At 39.0% G+C, this 13457-nt stretch overlaps 1 long non-coding RNA gene across 1 annotated transcript in view; it reads left to right on the top strand.

Moving 5' to 3' along the window:
* The window catches only part of LOC129147125 (uncharacterized), a 91490-nt gene extending 80718 nt beyond the window's left edge, over window positions 1–10772 (top strand). The window contains exons 2-3 of the long non-coding RNA XR_008554461.1: window positions 4592–4704; window positions 10622–10772. This is a non-coding gene — a long non-coding RNA (uncharacterized LOC129147125). The remainder of the gene's footprint in view (window positions 1–4591; window positions 4705–10621) is intronic.
* The last annotated feature ends 2685 nt before the right edge of the window (window positions 10773–13457 follow it).

Raw genomic sequence — 13457 nt, 5'->3', positions numbered from 1 at the left:
GTGATCGGGGGAAAGCAAAATCAAGTTACTCTTGAATTACAAGGTCATGACTGGAATTTATTAGTTATTGTATTTATTTATTTATTTATTTGTTATTCTAGACCTGTGTGGTTTAAACCAGGTGTGTGTGTCTAAGAGTTGCTCCATAATTCTTTGACTTTTCATCAGGCGAATCTTGGTTCTTTGTCCAAAATAAGACTCAGAAAAACTAGCTATTATTTTGTTCTTCAGCTCTGTTCCTAGATATTTGGTAAATAGAATTAGACTCAGTTCAAAACCCACTAACTAGTTTTGAGAACTGATCTCTGCAGTCAGTTTTATTTATTGGTAAAATGTGGATAATAATAACCCTTTGTGTTCTTGTAGAACAAAGGGTGAAAATACACAACTGTTGCCTGACATGGAGTAGCTACCCATTAAATGTTAGTTTCCCCCATTTCTTCCTTATTCACGTTCCTCTTGATAGGTTTTCCCGGGACAATTTCATCTACCCACAACTGCCATTTAGTTTTAGATGATTTAAAATTCACTTGGTTATTTGTTAAGCTGTCTTTAAGCTAATGGAGATAATAATAGGACCTAACAGCACCCATCTCGTGGGTTCATTGTAAAGGATAACGGATAGATTACAAATAAAACAGCACAGAGCTTTACAAATAGTAGGTGGATACAGGTTAGCTAAATTTATTATCATTTTCATGAGTAAAAAGGGAAAGGAAAGATAATTCTTGAACCCCAAACCTAGTCCATCCTTAATTGTTTCCTTAGTGGCATCTCCACGACTCAGTAATCCTGAGTTTGAATCAAGAGGTCCTTGAATCCCTGTTTCTGGTGTGACCTGACACCACAGAAAATTCTCAAGTCAACTAGAACCTTGTCTGTGCTCTATTTTTCTGCATACCTTCATTGTTTGGCCTGTCGCGGTTGGATTTAAGACCATTCCCAAGGATTGCACAATGAAATGTTCCTGAAAATTCTGTGTAGAGATTTTTCTGTTTTGCTGGGCTTGGGGAGTGAGGGTGAGGTGGAAGTATCTGGAAATCCTTCATTTTACAAAGGATAAAACACTTCTCAATGTTACCCTTTTCTAGTTCTTGCTTTAGATCATGATGCAAAGCCAAATACACCTCCCTCAACACACTCACAACAATCTAAGGACAGCACCTGGCTCCAAATTATAGCTTCTGAGTGCCAATTCCTCAGACTGTTTTTCTTAGATACTAATGTTATTGGGACTCAGTTTTTTCTAATCTCAAGAGAATGGGATACATAATAACACTGATAAAGAAAGTTAAAAAAAAAAACTTACACAGAAATGCATATTTGTGGCATCAGAAGCATGTAGCTATTTTCAGGTATGTATAGAACTGGCCCAAGAATTTTAGAGATTGCCTTGTGTGTGATTGGTAGTGGCCTTCCTGAATAGTATGTTGAAAAAAATGGTGGGGCTATATTTGAGCTGGCTCAGGAATGGACTGCCATGATCAATTAGTAATGCCTGCTGTGGGTATACAAGAGTGGGTATGCATGTATTATCTGTCCTGCTCTCCGTCTCTTTTTATAACATCAAATAGGGTAGGCAGTCAGTGAAACTTTATTTTATTCCATAAATTGAAACAAAAATGCATAACTACCAAAAAAGCTCTGGAATTTTCACACTACCCATTTTCTCTTTGAGTAGGACAAAGAAGTGTACACCCATGACATAGTTTATTCTTCAAAGTGGGGCACTCTTAGTGAAAGGAGACTGTACTAATAACTATGCTGGAACAGTGAATGTGTTCTGGGATTGTTGTTTATAAGCGAGACATATGGGTTTGCTCCCTATGTCTCTCTAAGGTGACCCCATAGGATAAATGAATATTTCCTCTAAACCAAGGGTTGGTAAGCAATGCCCACAGGCCAAAAACAGCCAGTTATTTGTTCTTGTAAATAATATTTAATTGGAACATAGCCATGTCTATTTAGTTATGTTTTGTGCCTCTGGCTACTTTTGCTACAACAACAGAGTTGAGTAGTTGTGACATAGACCATATGGACTGCAAAACCAAAAATATTGACTATCTGGCTCTTTACAGGAAAAGTGCTGACCCTGGAAAATCAATAGGGCTCTTGTTGGGAGGGGCTATACCTTGGCTTCCTGGAAAGGAAAACTAAATATTAGGATCTACTATGTGCTGAGTCTTATACTAGTTACTTGCACATGTGCTCTCACTTAATCTCCAATGACCTTGCAACATAGGAATACTCTCCAATTAACCTAGAATTTTCCAGGCTACCAAGCATAGAAAATATAAGGATTTCTAGCCTACAGTTCTCAGAACCTTTTCTTGTGAATGCTCTATGAAATGCTCTGACAACAACCTAAGAGCCATTCATAACTTCTCTTTGTCTCTCATGTCCCACATCTAATCTGACAGAAAATCCCGTGGACTCTACTTTACAATTCAATCTAGAATTGGACTGCTTCTCACTATCTCCACCAGTGCCCCCTGGCATCTGAGTTAATATTCAGCACCCACTATCATCTCTTATCTGTATTTAAGTCAGGGTTCCCTGAGTCAACTCTAACTTAACCCTACAATAAGTTTCATTGGAGTAGCCAGAGTGATCCTTTTAAAACCTAAGTTAGCTCATGCCAATCCTCTGCTCTTCTCCAGTTTCTTCCCTTATTATTCAGAATAAAAGCCAAAATCTTGACAATGGCCTACAAGGCTCATCTCCACTGTTGAATATGGTAGCCAACTTGTGGCTTTTTAAATGTAAGCATGTTAAAATTAAACAAAATTAAGAGTTGAGTTTTTCAGACACACTGGTCACATTTCAAGTACTCTGTAGTCACATATGGCTAGCGGCTACCACATTGGACAACACAGTTATAGAACATTTTCATCATCACAGAAAGTTACATTGAATGTTACTGGGATCTGTCCCCTCATTATCTCTATGGCCTTGTCTCTCAATATTTCCCCCTTACAACAACATGGCTTGATTGCTTATACATTTTAGGTCCTTGCTGAAATGGTACCTATTCTGACACTGTTTAATCTGCAGCCCCCTAGGACCCCTCCCCCATCCCTCTCCCCTGCTTTATTTTTTCTCTGTCATTTACTACCCCCTGACATATGTATGTACAAGTATGTGCATATATATGCCTCCCTCCAATTTCCAATCACTAAAACATGACCTCCATGAGGCTAGTTTAAAATTTTTTTTTTTTTTTACTTCACAAATTCCCTAGCTTCATAGTAATTACTCACTCAGTAAGCTCTCCTAACTATCTAATGAATGACTGAACGAATGAATGGGAATATCAAAAGGCATTTGTTTGATCCTTTAGAAGCCTACTTAACTTCCTTCACATGGGGCCACATTTTTTCTCCCACTAATCTATTGCTTAGTCTTGTAGGTGCCTGTGGTTTTGTCTCTATGAGTCCCATCTCCCCTCCCAGGTGTTAATTTCCAGGCCTCCAGGGGCTGTTTTTAACTCTTCCAGTGTACAGTGTGGTCTCAGTTCAATGCTTATTGACTCACTGATGTCCACCAAATCAAGTACCCTGTTTCTCTCCCAACCCAAAGTAATAGAAAAATATTAAAGAATTATCAATATTCCTTCTTTATTACTACTTTTAAAGTTATTTTCCCTCTTGTCTTGAGAAAACTGGTGTGCACTAGTGGGGTTATGCAAATGACGGATTATTTTTATTATTTTCATTAATCTAATTTTTATATGTACAAAAAAGAAAAAAAGACGATTTTCATGATATTGTATAGTTATAGTATGCTGGTATTGTCCGATGTTTTGTCTTCATGTTCTCATCACTGAAAACACTTGACTTTGGGTCAGACAAGGCCAAATTTCAGCTTCTGTTACTGTGGAATATGATGAGGAGCATTTTGTGCTGGTCTAATGGCACACATGTTCCAGAGAATCACGTCTGACTGAGGCTAGGGTAGCTAAGAAAAACTAAAAGCGTAGCCTATGCAAATAAATTCAGAGTATTGGGAAGGCACTGGCTTTAGCTCCAATCCTGAGTTAGACCTTTTGGGACTCTGTGAACCTCTGCATTTCTCTAACCCTAGGGAGAGACATAGAACAGCAAAGGGTAGCAAAATAAACCCAGATTTTGGGGGAAGCCAGGCTGATATTAAAATCTCTGACCCATGAATTACTGGCTCTGAGCGGTGGTAAGATGGTTGATTTCTCTGAGCTTTGGTGTCTCAATTAGGATGGTCTGACTCATGAAGATCAGAGATGAAGTGTCTGGCACAGAGTGGGCAATCAGTAAAAACAGTGGCTTCATTTGTCAACGGTCCCTAACTACCAACTAAATGTGAGACTTTGGACAGGCCACTTCTAATATGGATTTTGTTTTCTCGTCTATAAAATAAAGAGTTGAACTAGATGAATGCATTTTTAGGTCCATTCTATCTCTAACACTTGATGATTCAACTATACTTATACTCTATAATGCTATCTTCAACGTAGGCTCCTGTGGGTTTTGTTCATCTTTTCCCACATGTTAATATTGCCATCCATGAAAACAAGGCATTATAAACAAGCTCTCTCTCTCTCTCTTTGCTCCCCCAGGATCTGCTTCTTGACTCCCCAGGCATGGCCCTGAGCCACATGGAGTTTATTTCTAGGGTGACAGTGAATGCCTCAACCTTGCTTCTCCCCCTCCATATCCTAACACTCCTCAGGTAAGCTTACCTCCTTCAGAACCTTCCTGGCTTTTCATCTTGTCCATTTAGAGTTTATGGTTTGTTCCTGAGCTGCCTACGTTTTGGATGACTCAAATGTCCAATTGAGCATTGCTGTTAATATTTATCCAAATGGTTTACAGTTTGCCAAACAATATTTAAGGCAGAGCTTAGCACTCAGCTTGGGACATACCTAGCTTGTACCTGTATACCTACGGTTATACAACTAGTTAGATATGAAAAACAGTACTGAGATCCAGGTCTTCCTTTTCCAAATCCTGTATGTATCTTGCTGCTTTGACTTAGAACCGTGGTCGGCAAACTGCGGCTCGAGAGCCACATGCGGCTCTTTGGCCCCTTGAGTGTGGCTCTTCCACAAAATACCATGGCCTGGGCGAGTCTATTTTGAAGAATTGGTGTTAGAAGAAGTTTAAGTTTAAAAATTTAGGCTCTCAAAAGAAATTTCAATCGTTGTACTGTTGATATTTGGCTCTGTTGACTAATGAGTTTGCCGACCACTGACTTAGAACATCTTACCATATGAAAACTCTTCTTTTTTTTTAATCGTCACCAAGGATATTTTTCCATTGATTTTTAGAGAGTGGAAGAGAGAGGGAAAGACAGAGAGAAATATCGATATGAAAGAAGTACATTGATTGGTTACCTCCTGCGCAAGCCCCGACCAGGGCCCAGGCCAAGGAGGAGCCTGAAACCAAGGTACAAGAAGCCCTTGACCGGAATCAAACCTGAGACCCTTCCATCCACAGGCTAATGCTCTATCCACTGAGCCAAACTGGCCAGGGCAGAATACACTCTTTATACCTCCCTTGGTTCATCAAGGTTGGCAAAGTTGGTATAAAATGAACTTAGCAGGAAAAAAAGGCTATGAGAATGGTGACATTCTCAAGATGTCAAAGAAGAGAGTTGGGGGCATTTACCTAAGCCTCCATTGGTAACCTGCCTTGGATAGCAGACCAGACTTGGCCAGGGTATCTGATAAGCAGATCAGTTAGCTTCCAGAATCAAACAAGAATAGAAGAGCCAATGAGTGAGGCTGAGATGCTAGAGGAATATCCAAAGAATAAAGTCAACATTTCTTGCTCAGAATAGAATAGGGAATAGATAAAGATAATTCTGGAAGATGGGCAGTCTTGTGAAGTTCAGAAAGTCCAGGTCCAGGAGAAGAGTGAATATGAGAAACACTGTATCAGCCTTTAGCAAAACTTGTCACAAAACATCTGCTCTCTCAGATATAGCTGCCTCATCCTCCTGCTCGGGTGGGAACCAACGCCCAGGTGAGAGCAGCTTGCGGTCCTTCAGGTGAGGAGGACTGCTAGCACATCCTTGGGTGAAGATTAAAAAAACACATTTCTTGAGGTCAATCTGAGAAACTGAAATTTGGATCAAATAAATTGTGTTTCTGAACTTGTAGTTTATTGTTAATGACCTTACTATTTTGTGAAAACATTTCATAGGGTCATTCTAAGAGATTTAAAGAATATTAAAAAAAATACAAATAAGATCTCCAAATCTCACCACCTGGGAATAACTATCATTATTAACACCAAGTGAACATTATTCTAAAACATCTTTCTCCTTTCCTTTCCTCTCCTCCCCTCTTTCTCTCTCCAAACATATACAAAAGGAGAAAAGTGGGCTAGATGGAAATGATGATTATATTAAGACATCATACTCTATATGTCATTTTAAATAAAAATGATTAATCTCACTTAAATTTAAATTAAAATAATAATTTCCTAAGAGACTCTAGTTCCTAAAAGCTCCTTCTAAGTCAGCGGTCCCTCAGAAACATCTGTGGACCAGTGGCATCAGCAATCTCCTGAGGAGTTGTTAGACATACAAGTTCTCAGGTGTCAGCCCACACCTACTGAGCCAGAAACTCTGTAGATGGGCCGAGCAATCTGGATTTTAAGAAGGCCTTCAGCTGATGTGGGGCACACTAACATTTGATAAGAACATCGCTGGCAGAAACATGGACAGGTAGGAGTCATGCATGGTTTGGAACCGTGTTCCATGTTTACCAATAGTTTCTCTGCTATGAGAAATTAAAATGTTGCACATTTACATTTTCTCCTACTTTCTCCTCCCCCACACACACTTCCTTTTTTTTCCTTTAGTTATAGTATTTTATTTTTAAGTTGTCAGTATTTATAACATTTACTTCTATGTCGTACAATTCCCATCGTTATTTAACCCTAATTTTATTTTAAAAGTTAGTCTTTTTTACAATAGTTTCTCTAGCCTTGAATTCTGTGTTTTGATTGAAGTTTTGGTTGGTTTGATTTAATGATCTGGGAGTTTTTTCAAGGCCTCCCAGGCATTATAATCCCTTAACTCTTTCATGGTGAAAGGAATTTTTTTTGTTTCCTCTGTAGTTGAAAGACATCTTGAAATTGCAAGATAGTCTTGAATCAGGGTTTCTTGAACTCAGAACTTTATAGCCATTGGTCACTAACTTCTGTCATTACATTTTGCTGGGGAGATTCTGAAGCCAGTCTCTCTCTCTCTCTCTCTCTCTCTCTCTCTCTTTTTTATTTATTTTATTTATTTATTTATTTTTTTGTCCTCATGACTTGCTTTTCTGTCTACTAAATATCTGAAGACTTTTCTTCTAGCCTAAGAGTTCAATAACTTGATGATGATTTCAGCAATTCATAATTAGTAATTTTCTTGGAACATTCTTTGTCCTCTCAGACTATAGATTGTTCTTCCTAGTTCAAGGAAAATCTCTTCAACAACTTTTAAATACATTTTCTGTCTCATTTATTTGCATTTCCTATTTCTGGAGAAATAATATGCCTTATGTTGGGCCATTGTTTTGTTTTGTTTTCTTTCTGTTTTCAGCATGTTATTGTTTTAGGCTCTTGGGTGTTTTTTCTATGTTCACTGTGATTAAGTCTTTCTTATATGTTAGTAATTGTTTTCAGCTGTGTCTATTATATTCCTTGGTCCATAATGAGTTGTTTTTGTCTTTGGCTTATTTCCTTATCTTTGCAATTTCAATTTTCATCTCATCCTGTTGTTTTATTATCTTTGGTTTGTAGTCTTATTTTATTGATTTCATTTTTATAGACGCCCATAGAAAGATTATGGCATCCAGTACTACTGCCAGAGAATTTTATTCCATGTTAGCTTTTAGAAAAATTTTGGCAACTTCTGTTCTCTTTCTCTCTCCCTCTCTCTCATTGGGCTGTAGTGTGTTCTCTTAATGACACACAATTTCTTTGTATCTTCAGTGCTTGATATGGGCAACTCTGCTCAGAGTTTGTACATCTTCTAATAATGTGGATAGATGCTCCTTGACTCTCTTCCCACTCTATCTGTGTCTTATTTAAAATCCTCTTCTGAGCTACTTTAAAGGGTACACATTGTGAGTTCTACCCATTTTTAAAAAATAACCCAGAGTACTGGGAAGGATTTGGAGAGAGATGCTTAGGTTGAGTGTGGCCTTTGGAGAATTTGGGATTTCTCCTTCTTCTGAAGCTTTGTCAGATGTCCTGTATCAGGACTCATTGCCCCTGGTTGAAGTAGTTTTCTATTCTTGCGGAGGGGAGAGAGCACAGGGATGGCCTCTTTTCTTGGATGTGCTCCAAGTCAGTACGGACTGTACTTACATCAGAGACGTCATCTTGCTTGTTTCATAGCGCCATTTTCTACTCACCTTCCCCCAATAGCTATTTCTAGTCCTGCCACTAGTAGACGAAAAACAAAACAGCATCTGCGGATCTGGTTCCTCACTTATAGTTCCAAGTGGAGAAGTGAGTCTTGATTCATCTGGGGTTCTCAGTGCACCCTCCCTACACCCTAAGAGCACAAGCTTTTGTCTTGTTTGGCTAAGTATTATTGTTGGAGGCAGCTAGATCGGGGTAGTGCTGACCATTTTGTCTTCCTTCTTCTTGTCTCTCTCAGCCAGAGATGCCCAGGTGGAATGCTAGCCTATCACCACAAAACCTTTGGAGTTTCTGTGGTGATAGGCCAGAGGCTGAGTTTTACAGCCTCCTCCAACTGCTGACTGTGCCAACTTTGAGCCTCTTCATGATTATGCTTGGGTTTGTTAATTCAGATTCTTTGCCCAGCACTGATCCTGCTAAGACACACCAGAATCTTCTTTTCCCCTACTGCCCTGGCTCAGCTGCCTTATTTATTTATTTATTTATTTATTTATTTATTGTTAATTTTTTTTTCAGCTGTCATTTTTATAAGGTCACATCAAAAATGTTGATGGTGATGGTTCTTTTCACTTTTAAAAATAATTAGTTTTTGTCATTATTATTGTTGTTATTTATTGGGGGAGGGAGATTCTATTACCCACCAGAGCACTTTTCTTGCTATGAATTATTAAGTTTTTAGTTAAATTTAGAGCTGCTCCTAGCTGGCTGTTTATAGCAACAGTAATAGTGTACTGACATGATGATAAGTCTGAGGATGGAGAAATTAAGGGGGGTTTAACACTAGTTCTTTTATTTTTATTGTTTTCAGAGAGGAAGGAAGAAGGAGAGAGAGATAGAAGCATCAATGATGAGAGAGAATCATTGATTGGCTGCCTCCTACATGCCCCCTACAGGGGGTCGAGCCTGCAACATGGGCAAGTGACCTGACCTGGAATTGAATCATGACCTCCTGGTCCATAGGTCAATGCTCAACCACTAGCCACACATGTCGGGCAATATCAGTCTATTTTTGCCCTTTATATTTCCAGTGATTAGTAGAATACCTGGCACATAACAAGCAGGTGCTCAGGAAATACTTATTGAATGAGTGAATTAACAATGTTTGAAACTTGCTTTTGATTCTGTGCTTCTATATTTATTAAAGGAAATGTTCAGGAAGAATAAATGAATCAAATAAATCATCTTGTTACTTGTGGCAACTCTAGTAAGAAATGTTGTAGTATAGCATCTCGATGATCCTGGTCATTTTTATTATTTATTTTATTTTTATGAGTGGGAAAATATTTATCAAATAAAGATGGATCTTGAAATCCAGTTGATTTGATATCTATAAAAAAAGAAAAGCTATTATGGTAACTTGGGTCACCCCCTTAAATGATCTGACATCTTTCTTTATCTCACGTGTGCTGATTTTCATTGTAACACTGGTTAATATCAGTAGGCAAGGGGTTGAATAGGAAAACCTCTGATATGCTAAAGCCAGAAAGATGTTTTGTGGTCAGTATAGAAGGATCATGTTTCTGCTCAAGGCAGAGATTGGTTTTTAGTTTGGGCCTAATCTGGAAGCTACTCTTTCTGTCCCCAAAGAGCAAGGTGTCAAATGCTTTTCCACTAATGCAGAATAGGTGGACAACAGACTCCCAGTGAGAGGAATACAGAAACAGAAAATAAGACCAAAGAGAAAAAAGTCCTTCCCAAGGCAAGGAGCAACCAGCAGCTAGAGTTAGTAGAGCATGTTTGAAGAGCTGCTCTTAGTAACAGTCGATGAAGACTCTACATGAAATGTTAACTTTGAATGATTATTGATCGAGAAGCTGAAAAGTTTCTGCCAGTCATATTAAGACAGGTCTGCTATGAGGACTGTCCCATCACAGAATGATGTTGAGAAGAGGCTCATCAAAACCTGTATATTGTGAGAAGATTGCATATCCAGATCGGACCACAGCCAAGAAAATTCACTTGGCCATGCCTAGCTAATGATTTCTGTAATTTCTAGGAAGTTGGCAATGCAACTTGAACTTGAGAGCAGAAGAATATATTATGCATGCTGCAGTTAGTCATATCGTGAATCACATGCAGGTCTCACCCTCTAGTGAGCATTCAGCTATACTCAAATAAGTCAGCATCCTTTCTATACATATATACAAGGACTTGGTGTTATTCAAGATATTGAAGCCCCAAATGGGCAAAGCTTTATAAGCAATTTTTCTCTTCCATTCTTACAGAATCCCAAATCAACTTCGGCTTACATGTGAAATGAAGAGTAGAAGGAGTGAATCCAACTGGAGCTTAAGTTATTTTGGGGTAGAAGCAGTATTTTATTTCTATTCCACATAGGCCCAGGATACAGAGCACACGTCTTGTAAATTACTATGAATTCAGTCATAATAAAATATGTGGTGACCAATGCAGGGTCATTTTTTGGCTTTAGCTAGTACCCATGACTTTTTCCTTAATGGCAGCCCAATTTTCATTTAGTTGGCCATTACTTCCCCCAAACAGAGATTACTTTGGGAGTGGGAGGCTTAAGCTTATGGGCATATTGGATTATCCTGGCTCCAGCATTGACCCTTTGCTGACCGTGTGGCCTAAGTGATCCAATCAGAACAAATCTTGGAATTTTTGCTTGGGATTTCTCTCTTCCTCTGGACCTATGAATGTGTAGTTTGAGCGGTCAGTTATCTTACAGTCTGTCTGAGAAGTAAGACAGAGCCAGAATTCCTGGATAAAACCACCTTTGATCATTGTCCTGCCTATGGAGTCTTCCAACTACATGAACCAATCGATCCTGGTTTTTCAAGCTAGTTTATGTTCATTTTCCTGTTATTACCAAAAAGATTCCAGTTTTGTTCTCTTGTATATTGAGTATAATGTTATTTTGAGGGTAAAGCATACATAAAGAAGAAGAATAACATATGATTTATTAATTCAATAAGTATTTATTGAGAGTCTACTATGCACAAAGCTTCATTCTAGCCTTGAGTATACAATGGAAAGCAAAAGATAGTAAGTTAAGAGATACAAATAATTAAACCAGCAAATACAATACAGAGTAGTAAATGCTATAGTAGGGTAAGTACAAGTTACTTGTGGGCTCATAATAAGACCATATTATTTTCTTTGAAAGATTCAGAGCAGGGCTTCCCAGCAGAAGGGACTTTTCTTCTAAGACTTAAAAAAAAATAGCCAAAATGTGTGTGTGTATGTGTGCATGTGCATGTGCATATGTGTACATGTGCACAGACACAAAGACATGCATACACACATATAGGGAATTCCCAGAAGAGGAATCATGTGGGGAGGCTTGGAAACAGGAGTGGAATGATCTGAAAGAAATTCAGCCTGGCTAAAGCATGAATGTCGAGGAGCTGGAGTGAGTCATCGTAGTGAGAGACCAAGCAAGAAAAGTAGAAAGGACTGGCTCATGTAGGACCTCCTAGGCCACGTTAAGGGGCTCAGAGCAATAGGCAGGTATTAAGTAGAGGAACGACATGATCTAATTCACCTTCTTGTTGACTCAAAGAAAGATGACCTGGGAGTAATGAACTAGAGAAGTGACAAATTCAAGATCAGAAAAGGAAGTTATCAAAAATGCAGGCGTTAGGAGAATGAGGCTACAGGAGATAAAAGGGAAAACATTTGGAAAGAGACATCGGACAAAGGAGGGATACAAGTGCAGGGCAGAGCCCCACGGGGAGGGAATAAAGGAGTGCTGAGTTTATCCCCAGAGTGACCTTGCTTTTAAGGGAGAAACAAGTCAGTTTGCCAAAAGCAAGCCAGTTGTCATTGTGAGATAATTCCAGATTGACACCAAGATGAATGCATTTGATTTAGACTGTTATTGAAGTTAAAAAATAGCTTTCTCTTACCTAGCTCATTCTCTCCATTAAATAGATCATTCTTTACATATACACATCACACACATTGCACTGTATCTAGAATTCAGCGGGAAAGTGACTCTGTTTTATCACCCTTAACCAGCTGTGACCTTTGGTTGTGTTGGTTTTTTTTTTTTCTTGTTTCTATTCCATGGGCAGGGGTTGAAGGAGTAGAGACCTTAGATTTGTTTAGTACCTGGATTAAATCTTGACTGTCCCCACTTACTAGCTGTGGCAGCCCTGGGGAAATGACTTAATCTCTCTTTGCCTCAATTTTCTTATGTCATAAAAAGAATTAAGACTACCATCTTACATCAACTGGCTATTGATGTATAACAAACCAGTGCTAAAACTCAGTGGTTTAAAATAACAAGCAGTGCTTGTGGTCAAATGAGTGTTGGCTGGGGGCTGGTTTGCTGATCTTGCCTGGGCTGTCTCACATGTCTGGGCTTCGGCTGCAGTGGCTCATCTCTGTCCCCTCTCTGACTCATCCTCTAATAAGAGCCTGGGTGTGTTCTTATGGTAGCTAGGTGAAAATGTGCCAAACCTCTTAACAGTCTAAGCTCTGAACGGGCACAACATCTCTTCTGCTGATTTTTATTGGCTGAAGCAAGTCACAAGGCCTACCCAGATTCAAGAGGGCCAAAAAACAGATGCCCCTCCTGGGTGGGGCAGAGGCACATGGCAAGGGGTAAAGTTATAGAGAAGGGAAGACTAGTGATCATTTTTGGAATCTCCCACACTCTTACCCGGCACTGTTGGGAGCAACTGATGACAACATACCCATAGGGGCCTAGTACAGTGCCTGGCACACAGATGCTTAATACCTGTGTTAATATCTCCTTTGCTATAAATACCAACAGCAAGTTCAGACATAATGGAGACCATCCACTGCACACTGCTCTAGGAGGAGGTGATAGAAACAGAATAGATAAAGTTTTTAATACACATGCCTCAGTGTTATTTACACTTTTCCCAACAAGCAAGTGTCTTTTAAAAAAGATTTTCAAAAGAACAAAATTAAAGGCCTTGCTTTTAGGAGAAGTAGACAGAGTGGTCTCTCTCTTGCTCTTCTTTCTTTCCTCTGAGAATACCCTCAGAATGATGGGACTTCACCTTCTCTTCTCTGGAGGAACAATGTGTTATTTCGGTTTGCCTTTGATCACCGGTGATTCACTTTAAA

This window comes from Eptesicus fuscus, chromosome 18 (assembly GCF_027574615.1).
Source record: "Eptesicus fuscus isolate TK198812 chromosome 18, DD_ASM_mEF_20220401, whole genome shotgun sequence".
In the NCBI taxonomy this organism is placed as follows: Eukaryota; Metazoa; Chordata; class Mammalia; order Chiroptera; family Vespertilionidae; genus Eptesicus; species Eptesicus fuscus.
Note: the sequence above shows the minus strand (reverse complement) of the source record. Positions and strands in the feature narration are given on the sequence as shown.